The sequence below is a fragment of the Cicer arietinum genome, chromosome 1 (assembly GCF_000331145.2).
Source record: "Cicer arietinum cultivar CDC Frontier isolate Library 1 chromosome 1, Cicar.CDCFrontier_v2.0, whole genome shotgun sequence".
Taxonomy (NCBI): domain Eukaryota; kingdom Viridiplantae; phylum Streptophyta; class Magnoliopsida; order Fabales; family Fabaceae; genus Cicer; species Cicer arietinum.
This window is the reverse complement of record NC_021160.2, coordinates 29,300,790-29,311,691: the sequence shown is the minus strand read 5'-3', so window position 1 is coordinate 29,311,691 and position 10,902 is coordinate 29,300,790. Positions and strand designations below refer to the sequence as shown.

At 32.6% G+C, this 10,902-nt stretch overlaps 1 long non-coding RNA gene across 7 annotated transcripts in view; it reads right to left on the bottom strand.

Annotated features, from left to right (window-relative positions):
- The window catches only part of LOC101502393 (uncharacterized), a 5,555-nt gene extending 651 nt beyond the window's left edge, over positions 1-4,904 (bottom strand). Inside the window, exons 1-7 of one of the 7 annotated variants that reach the window (XR_012162909.1) lie at positions 4,764-4,904; positions 3,783-3,918; positions 2,769-3,172; positions 1,889-1,987; positions 1,573-1,771; positions 893-952; positions 76-172 (exon numbers count right to left, since the gene is read on the bottom strand). This is a non-coding gene — a long non-coding RNA (uncharacterized lncRNA). Of the gene's footprint in view, positions 1-75; positions 173-857; positions 953-1,572; positions 1,772-1,888; positions 1,988-2,768; positions 3,173-3,782; positions 4,092-4,378; positions 4,616-4,763 lie in introns of those variants that run through there. The other 6 variants (XR_012162908.1, XR_012162910.1, XR_012162912.1 and 3 more) reach the window with 6 other exon arrangements.
- Between the last annotated feature and the right edge of the window lie 5,998 nt (positions 4,905-10,902).

The following is a 10,902-nucleotide window of genomic DNA, read 5'->3' as shown; positions in this document are numbered from 1 at the left end:
TCCAATTTGTTTTGGTACTCATAATAACTAATGAATGAAAGAAAGCTTAAAAAAAATCAGTATAAAATGTATTACCAACCAAGACAAGCAAAACCAGCAACTGATGAAGCCAATTCAGCTGCAGTGGGGAAGTTGTTGGAGGGACGTTCTTCAGTGTACACTGCAGCTTGGCCTAATGCAAGTAAGAGAGTTTGCTCAGCATATCCAATTTGCAACTTTAAGGAATATATAGCACAATAATTAATCATTTCACTAAGTATGTTATCATAATCACTCCAAATAACTTCACTAATGAAACATTATCATTTCCAATGAAAATAAAATAACCTAATCTCAACAATCAAACATCTAATGCAATGAGATAACGCAACATCGCTTATAACGGTACATGAAGGAGTGACGATTTGAGACTTGATCTGTTTTTCTTCAATTTACTGTTTAAGTAATCCAGTTTCGCATCAGTCTCACATCTTTTAATGATGTTAATTTTGAAGCTGTTGTTTCTATTACAAGAATACTGAGGTTCTTGTATACACAAGGAGTGCAATTGAAGAACTGGATCTGGGAACACTGACACCACACCATCTTTGTCTGTTTACAAAATCATGTAGCCTTAATAGATATCTTAAAGGAGACAGTACAAATACTTCCACAACATTATTTAATTTCCTTAATTCAATTCTCTTACAATATAAAAAGTTCAGCTGAGTTAATTGGTTTACTTAATTGTCTATGAAGTGTCAGTTTAATGTACTAAAAGCTTAATGATCATTAATATAATTATTATTATTATTATTCTTATTATTAATTTCCGTTTCTCAATTTTTTTTTTTAAATTTAATTTGGTTCACACTTACAATTGTTAGAAAAAGCTTCAAGGTTTAAAGAATACCGGACAAAGCAGAAGCTTCAGTGTGTGTAAGCATTGCAGAGAATCCTCTCACTTTCTTCACTGCAAAAATTAATTAAGTTCAATTAATTTAAATATTGATTAATATGATTTATGGATAAAAATGATTGGCGTAAAGTATGATGACGGTGTTAAATTATTCTTTCAAAACTGAAGCTTGCATTGAATGAATTTTGAATGAACTTGTCACATATTTCAAGAAGTCTTCTGGTATTTACAAATATGAAATATCCAAATGAATTTTTAGCAAGCCAGATTCACAACATCATATTTAAGGGAGGTAGACTACTAAAGAATTCTACATTTTATTTCTATTTCTGTTATAATTTCAAATTATGATAATAACTACGAAATATGAAACTAATCTTAAAAGATAATGTAAGATACTCTAAGATAAGAAATTAATCCTAATACAATAGATAATATAAGATGATTTGCAATAATACTAAGATATTATAAGGTATTTTTATATCTGCTAATACTTCCTTAAACTTTAAAATATTGTTTAATAAGATTTTAGCTTATTCCAATTACCTTTTGAAATGGATAGATGATATAAAATAGAGTAACTGGTTCCACACAAAGTACAATAAAAGCCAAAATACACATAAAAACTTACAGGATAGGACCAAAATAAATCAAACTGTCTATGGAAACTGCACCTGATCCCTTAGCTGATCAAGTAGTGTGCTCCCAATTAATCCTGGTCCAATAATGCCCATTGCTATGGTGGTTCTTGAAAGATAAAATTTGGAATGGACAGCCCGTAAAGCTTTTATACAATCCTCTCGCTTAACAACAAAAGTAATATTATACTCAGAACAACCTTGTGCTATATATAGCTCGGACATTTATATTTGCCTGTTTAATAACAAGTTTGATCATAAACAAGTTCAACGAAATAACAAAATATACAACAACAAAAACTAACCTAAGCAATATCTTGTCATACTAATAAGATGAACATAATTTCCAAACCTTAGCCAATGCATTGAAAAGGGTGGCACTAACTCTAGGAGTGCTGGCCATTTTCTGGCCAACTGCATCCAAAATGCTACAATTTGGGATAACCGCAACCTGAGAGGTTCTACATAAATTAGAATGTAATAAATGTAAAAAAATAGCTTAACAAACATCAAATTTCAATAGCATTCGATTACATATACCAATTTAGTAAAAACATTGCAGAATGTAATAAAGTGAACAAAACTAATAAAATATGTTATGAAAAATAAACTAAAATCATATTATGATAGAGATAAAATTCACAAAAGGATTATTAGAGCACAATTGAAATTTGTTCTTCACTTGCCATTATTAGAGACAAGTTAGAGGGCTAGAGGAGAATCACTGATTGAACCAACAGGACAAAGTGGAAGAGAATCACTGATTAAAACTCCAATCACAAATCTCAACCCTCCCATATTTTAGTTCCATCAAGCATCACTAATGAACCAACAAGAGACTTAAGGGTTTGTTTGGATTGGGTTATTTGAACTTTATCTACTGAGATAAACACTTAAAAGACTATTTGAGAGAGCTTATGAAAATAAGCTATATAGTTCAACTTTATTTTATCTTTTGTTACATAAATTGCATATACATAAGCACTTGTATGATATGCATTTAAACTATTAAGTACTTGGCTAAAATGTTTATCCAAAAAGGGACTTATAATAAAATCATAAGTATAGAACTTGCAATCTTCCTAAATAAGCATCTAATTCCAACAAAATCATAAAAAAAACCAATACTAAACCATCCCTTCAAAAACAAATAACACATCCTCCAAATTAAACCCTAAATCCACAATTCAAAAAGTTTCTCATAAATTCCACAAATTAACAAACACACATACCTTATTATACATCAAAATAGCACAACCAGGCTCCAACTGATCCTTATCAACAAAAGACAAAATATATTAAACAAGCATCTATTTGTTCAGCATATAGAAAAAAAAATGGTAAAGAATAATAGAAAAAAAAATAGTGACCAACATCTATTTGTCTTTGGTCGGAGTAAAATCAGTACATGCAAAGATGGAAATTTATTAAACAAGCAATGACAAATATAACAGACCAGTGTATCAGTTGCTACAAACAGTTATCCATCAAACTGTACAAATACTCCTATAGTCCTAATCCTACAGATGTCAGGGGAAAGTTTTACTCCAGCAGCTTACTATGGCTCTGTCTGATTCAATAATAGGTCAAGTTTGTCATTCTTGCTACCATTCCATTATTGAAAAAGACTAGCAACCTAAAGTTAAACATTGAAGAATATTATTCTAAGAATTTGGGATATTAATTTGGTTTTATATATTACACTTGTTTAAAAAACATAAGTCAACAAGATGTCAATTTTGTAGGCTGGCAGCATCTTTAAATCAACAAAACAATATATAAAACTTCAAATGGCCTAATAAGTTAGCTGTTTGCTTGTATTTTTACCATTCTTCTGCTCAATAGTTCTTTTTTTTTTTTTTTGTATTAATAGCTATCCATGGTGAAAATTAATGTCTGGAATAGTTTTTCACTGCTGCAAAAAATATTTTGGTTAAGGCTGGGTTTTCAAAATAATCCCCAAACTCTTTATCTTTATTTTAAAAACTCCCCAACAACCAGAGTGTAGGGAAAACTGTCTAACTATTTGTAGCCTACGTATCCATCAGTTGCAAAAATGATATATCTTGATTTGTATGTTATTGAATTGAATGTGCAAATTGCCAATGGTTTTGCAATATGGAGAAATGTTGGAAGACTGCAAAAGTACTAGCCGATAACCACTAACGTATTCCAATTTATTTTGGTACTCATAATAACTAATGAATGAATGAAAGCTTAAAGAAATCAGTATAAAAGTGTATTACCAAGACAAGCAAAACCAGCAGCTGATGAAGCCAATCCAGCAGCAGTGGGGAAGTTATTGGAGGGACGTTCTTCAGTGTATAATGTAGCTTGGCCTAATGCAGGTAAGAGAGTTTGCTCAGCATATCCAATTTGCAACTTCAAGGAATATATATCATTGTTAGTTTGAAACAGAACTTACTATTATGAATCATTAACCTCTCTATATACCATTCTCTTTCCACACTAAAACAGCAATGCAATGCAAGTATCTATCTATCATCAAACAGGATTCGAAGACATATAAAAACAAATATTATCTTTTAAATATCGTAGTAATAGTCTTATATAATCTTATTGATAAAAAATTAATTCGTTCATGGAATTTTTGTATTACAATTGCCTAAGAAGATTACTATTTCACAAATTTGAGGCATAGAAATTGTCCAACTATTACAATTTCTTATGATTCACTCTATCAATATTATATGATACAAGTCACATCTCCTAAAAAAAGTTACAGAACTGGACGCTATCTAAAACAAACGTCAAAACAAAATATGAGAAACTGCAACTGAATATGAGAAACTCCCCGATCAACAAAATCATTCAATCAAACCTCAGCTTGAAGATGAGAAACTCCATATTTGTTTTTTGCTTTATCATTATCCTTTCTCTGAAAATGAATCCCTAAATCGCTGAATCTGAATCTGAATTTGAATCTGAATCGATGAGTTTGAATAACAAAATTGTAAATCGTAAATTGTAAATTGTTGAACCGTAAGATAAATCCGATTGAAGATAAACACGGATTGAAGATGAAATTGAAGGAGTTGATTGAGGACAAAATCGAATAAACGATGAAGAAATCGGAAAAAGTGAAAATCAACTTTGACAATTTCTGAGATGAAATTGGAAAACAAATTGAGAAGAGAAGAAATAGGGAAAAATAATTTCAGAAATCGAAATGAAATGAAGGCATTGCATTGAAGAACGAAAATTACCTTGACAATTTCTCATACGAATGCGTTGAAGGGAATTAAAATGGGAATGAAGGCGTTGCATGAATTGATTTTCGGTGAATGAAGGCCTTGCGTGAAAGATTTTCGGTGAATGAAGGCGTGAAATGGATTTCGGTGAATAAAGGCATGAAATAATTTTCGGTGAATGAATGCGTGAAATGATTTCAGGTAAGTTGATTTTTTTTACATGAATAGATTTTTTATGTGAATAGTTTTTTTTGAAGTTATTATAAATTAATATTAAATTAGCATTTGTGACACTCTCTCTATAGCTAAAAGTAACTATAGTGACAAATAAATATATATCACTAAATATTGAGTGTCACAATAGATCTTTTTTTTTTGTAGTGTGTAGGGTCATATAGCGTTTGCGCATAATGTTATAAGGCTTTTACAGCGCTTTTCGCAAAAGCGCCGTAAAATGAAGCATTTTCGCGTATTATTTTACAGCGCTTCTTTCACAAGTGTTGTAAAATACATGCGCTTTCAATCAATTTAACTACATATTACAGCGCTTTTTGTACAAGCGCTGTAAAATACATGCGCTTTCAAATATTTGAACTACCTATTACAGCGCTTTTTTTACCAGCGCTGTAAAATACATGCGCTTTCAATCAATTTAACTACCTATTACAGCGCTTTTTGTACAAGCATTGTAAAAAACAGGCGCTTTCAAATAAATATAATTTACTTTTAAAACAAATTTACGAACCCTCATCACCTCTACTCTGGGAACCCTCATATCCTCTACGTACTGTGCAGCCATCTACGTTGTCTCAGGTAATTTTTAATTTGTTTTTGTCAAAAAATCTTTAGTTTTTTAATAATTGAAAACTAAAAATTGTTATATATATATTAAATCTCTTTTTTTTGAAATTTGTTGATCTGTTATGTTTTGAAATCTTTTCTGTTTTGAAATTGTTATTAGATATGTTGATATTGGTTTCTTTTTGAAACTTGTTGATATGTTTTGAAAGCTTATTATTTTTGTAACTGCATTTATATAGGTCGTATAATATGGATAGGAAATGGATGTCTGCCAATCGATTGTCAAAAGAGTATGAAAATGGAGTGAAAGAGTTTGTTGAGTTTGCAGTGAAGAATGCAAAAGATCCAAATAGAGTCGTTTGTCCTTGTTTAAAATGTTGATTTGCAAAACGTGTTAGAAAAGATGAATTAGAAGGACATCTAGTATGTAATGGAATTGATCAAAGCTACACATGTTGGATAAGACATGGTGAGAAAAAAAAAAGGAAACATTAATTTTGAGAATAGTTCGACATATGCTTCAACTGACTTCGATACAGATACATATGAGCCGGACCGAGTTGATGAGATTGCAAAAGCAGTTGAAGAAGATCTTCGAGATTGTCCTAAAATGTTTGAAAGTTTGTTGAGTGATGCAGAGAAAGAATTATATAATGGTTGTACTAAATTCACAAGACTGTCAGCGATATTAAAGTTGTACAACTTAAAAGCGAGTAATGGATGGTCTGATAAAAGCTTTACAGAATTATTAACACTCATAAAAGATATGTTGCCAGATGATAATGAACTTCCCAGTCGAACCTACGAGGCTAAACGGATTTTGTGTTCTATTGGAATGAGTTACGAAAGGATTCATGCGTGTCCTAACGATTGCATTTTATTTCGAAACGAATATGAACTACTTAAGGCGTGTCCAAAATGCAATGTCTCTCGATATAAGAAGAAAGAATCTACTCCAGCAAAAGTCGTGTGGTATTTTCCTATAATACCAAGATTTAGGCGCATGTATCGCAGTGAAGAAGATTCAAAACACTTGACATGGCATGCAGATGAAAGAATTAGAGATGGAATGTTTCGACACCCTGCAGATTCCCCACAATGGGCAAAAATTGATCACGAGTATCCTGAATTCGGGATAGAGTCAAGAAATCTAAGACTTGCACTTTCTACTGATGGAATGAATCCACATGGTCTTCAAAGCATCTCACATAGCACGTGGCCTGTGATTTTGGTAATATATAACCTACCTCCATGGTTATGTATGAAGCGTAAGTTTATGATGTTGTCTCTGTTAATTTCTGGACCCAAACAACCGGGGAATGATATCGACGTATACTTGACTCCTCTAATCGAAGATTTAAAAAGTATGTGGGAGACAAGTGTGGAAGTTTATGATGGGTATAGGAAAAAGTGTTTCAATTTGAGGGCTATGTTGTTCGGCACAATTAATGATTTTCCAGCATATGGTAATTTATCAGGATATAGCATTAAAGGTCAGTGTGCATGTCCTATATGTGAAGAGAGTACAAATTGGATGCGGTTGAAACATTGTAAGAAGAATGTGTTTCTTGGACATCGTAGATTTTTACCTTATAGTCATCAGTATCGTGGGTGGAGAAATGCATTCAATGGAAAATCAGAGGAAGGTAAAGCTCCTTTAGCACCGACTGGATATCAAATACTTGAAAAAGTACAAGGTTTGACCAATAAATTTGGCAAACCTTTTGCGGGAGAGCTGGTGAAAACTGGGTGGAAGAAAAAGTCAATTTTCTTTGAATTGCCATATTGGAAGTCATTGTATGTAAGACATTTCCTCGATGTGATGCATATTGAAAAAAATGTATTTGAAAGTGTTATTGGTACGTTACTCAATGTTCCAGGAAAGTCTAAAGATGGCGTCAATGCAAGATTGGACTTGGTCGATATGGGAATAAGAAATGAACTGGCTCCAGTAAAGAAAGGAAATCGCACATATCTACCTCCAGCCGCTCATACTCTATCTAGAAAGGAAAAAATTGTTTTATGTAAATTTCTACACGAAGTTAAAGTTCCAGAAGGATACTCTTCGAACATTAAAAATTTGGTTTGTATGAAAGACCTCAAGTTAAAAGGTTTGAAGACCCATGATTGTCATATTATAATGGAGCATTTGCTACCAATAGGTATACGTTCCATTTTACCTGAAAAAGTTCGACTAGCCTTAACTAGATTATGTTTCTTCTTCAGGGAAATTTGTAGTAAAGTGATCGACCCTCAGAAATTACCGACATTGCAGAGGGAAATTGTTGTTACTTTGTGTGAGCTTGAAATGTATTTCCCACCATCGTTTTTTGATATAATGGTTCACCTTACTGTTCATCTGGTTAAGGAGACACAACTTTGTGGGCCAGCTTATATGAGATGGATGTATCCGATAGAACGATATATGAAAATATTAAAAGGGTACGTAAAAAGTAGAAGTCGACCAGAAGGTTGTATTGCTGAACGATACATTGTTGAAGAGGCTGCTGAATTTTGTACTGAATATCTGTCCAATGTTGAATCCATAGGGCTTCCCATGTCTCGTCATTCGGGAAGACTATCAGGAGAAGGGATAACTGGAAGGAGACTACTGACTATATCAAGGACAGAATGGGAGCAGGCACAATTGTATGTTCTGCACAATGATGATGAGGTTCAACCGTATGTTACAATACACATTGATCAGTTATCTCGTTTGAACATGAATAGGAATCAAAATTGGATAACTCGAGAGCACAATCGAAGTTTTGTAACATGGTTAAAAAATCACATAATGTCAAAATTTGATATAGACCCCGGATCAATTTCAAATAGATTGAGGTGGCTAGCAAATGGTCCGAGCTTACATGTCTTTTCTTACACTGGTTATGTTATTAACGGCTACACATTTTATACCAAAGAACAAGATGATCAGACCACTATGCAAAATAGTGGAGTCACTCTCGTAGCTGAAGCGATGCATGTCTCAAGTGCAAAAGACAAAAACCCAATATATGCAAATCTATCATATTTTGGGGTTATCGAGCGCATATGGGAGTTAGACTACACAATGTTTCGTGTTCCCATATTTGGTTGCAAGTGGGTCGATAATAATAATGGCGTTCGGATTGATGAGTCAGGATTCTTGCTTGTCGATTTTAATAGGGTGGGATACAAAGACGAGCCTTTTATTTTAGCGTCGCAAGCTCAACAAGTGTTTTATGTCACTGATCCTTCTAATGATAAATGGTCTGTTGTCCTATCGACCAATAAAATAAGTGATGATAACAATAATGATGAAGATGTTGGTAATGATCTTTTATTTGCAACATCACAACAACCACATGAAATTGATTCAACTGATGATGGTTTATATCTTAGAGATGATCATGATGAGGGAATTTGGATTAATCCATCGTTTTGTATTGTAAATGGACAAACAAATGTGAATCCCACCAGGAAAAGAAGAAGGGCGTCTTAATGTACATGTTTAATTGTTTTATATAAGCCATGCATGTAATCTGAACTGTGTTATTGTAAATATGCATGTAATCTGAATTGAGTGTTTTATACTAAGTTCTGATTAATTTATTTTCTGATTAATTTATTTTCTGCTTATATTTAGCTTGATTTGAGTGTTTTATACCAAGTTCATGTAACAATGAGTGTTTTATATTTAGCTTGATTTACATGAACTGAACTGAATATAAATTAGTAATTTACATGAACTGAACTGAACTGAATAGAGAGATTCTCTTTTGCTCAGTGCATATATATATAGATTCTTCAGAAGTTCTCATTTCTAATAATTCATCATCTCCTAAAGTATTGTGATAAAGACAATGATAACAATGTTTTTAATCCAATAAACAATGATAACAATGTTTTTAATGTCATCCCAACCCAAATAAACCAAACTCAAAAATAAAATAAAGAGACATTTTACAGCGCTTATTTGAAAAAGCGCTGTAAAAGATCCTTTTAAAAATAAAATAATGAGTGTTTTATACCAAGTTCATGTAACAATGAGTGTTTTATATTTATCTTGATTTACATGAACTGAATATAAATTAGTAATTTACATGAACTGAACTGAACAGATAGATTCTCTATTGCTCAATACTTTAGGAGATGATGAATTATTAGAAATGAGAACTTCTGAAGAATCCATATATATATAGATTCTTCAGAAGTTCTCATTTCTAATAATTCATCATCTCCTAAAGTATTGTGATAAATCTCCTAAAGTTCTCATTTCTAATAATTCATCAATCTCCACCTCAACACCCTTTTTATCTCTTTACATTCTCTTTCCTTCTTAAATCGAAACTTAATTGGTATTCAACCCTTTTTCTCTCTTTACATTCCCTTTCCTTCTTAAATCGTGTGCTAATTCGTCGATAAGTGGTTCGAAACTTGGTCTTCAGGTTCATTGCCATGTTGTGAAAAAGGGTTTGAGTCTGATGTTTTTGTTAGCAATGTGTTTTTGGGGATTCCCATGATGCTTACAAGGTGATTGAAGAAAATCCTGTTAGATAAGGTCCTGTTAGGTGTCTGATGAATGTTATTTTTAAACCCTTTTACAGCGCTTTTTCAAATAAGCGCTGTGTAACACCCCGATTTTTAACAGCGTGAGTGTATTTTTTTTTTTTAAAACAAATTCATAAAAATGAAGAACTAAAGAAGAAAATACTTTTGGATAAATATTTAAGTCGTAACACAACGACAAAAGTCAACAATATTTACAAACAGCGGAAATAGTTTTTGAAACAAAACCCTAAGTATTTAAATAGAAAAATACAACGGGGCTATGAGACCCATCAGACATAGCTCATACCCTTGGAGTATTCTCGGCAGACACCTGCATAAAAGCACTGCCCCAAGAATCTCTACTTTCCCCACATCACATCAAAATGTGGAACATGGACCCATTAAAAGAAAAAGTCACCAGACAGTTTAAGCATAGATACAATCTTCCAAAATGAAATAAATACAATTCCAAGAGAAAGACATCTTGTCCTTATACAACCACCTAATCTGATCATGCTACAAAACTACACTACCCTGGTGATCTCCACGCGCCCCACAAGATCCTCCTGACACAACTTTGGTCAAGTATGACTAACTACTTTCCCATCTCCAGGGTACTAACCGGTAGGATGATCCTGTTTCTTATCTAAGGGCAAAGCCCAGATTTCCACAATAATTGTAAAGGTCACCAACCGAAATTAACAAATATCACATAGCAAAATTCTTATATTTTCAAATGCTCAAAAGAACCTTTCGTCTTAGCATACTCCTCGAAAGGGTTTTCATATGTCCAAAAATTGCATAAACAATGTTGAAAAATGAA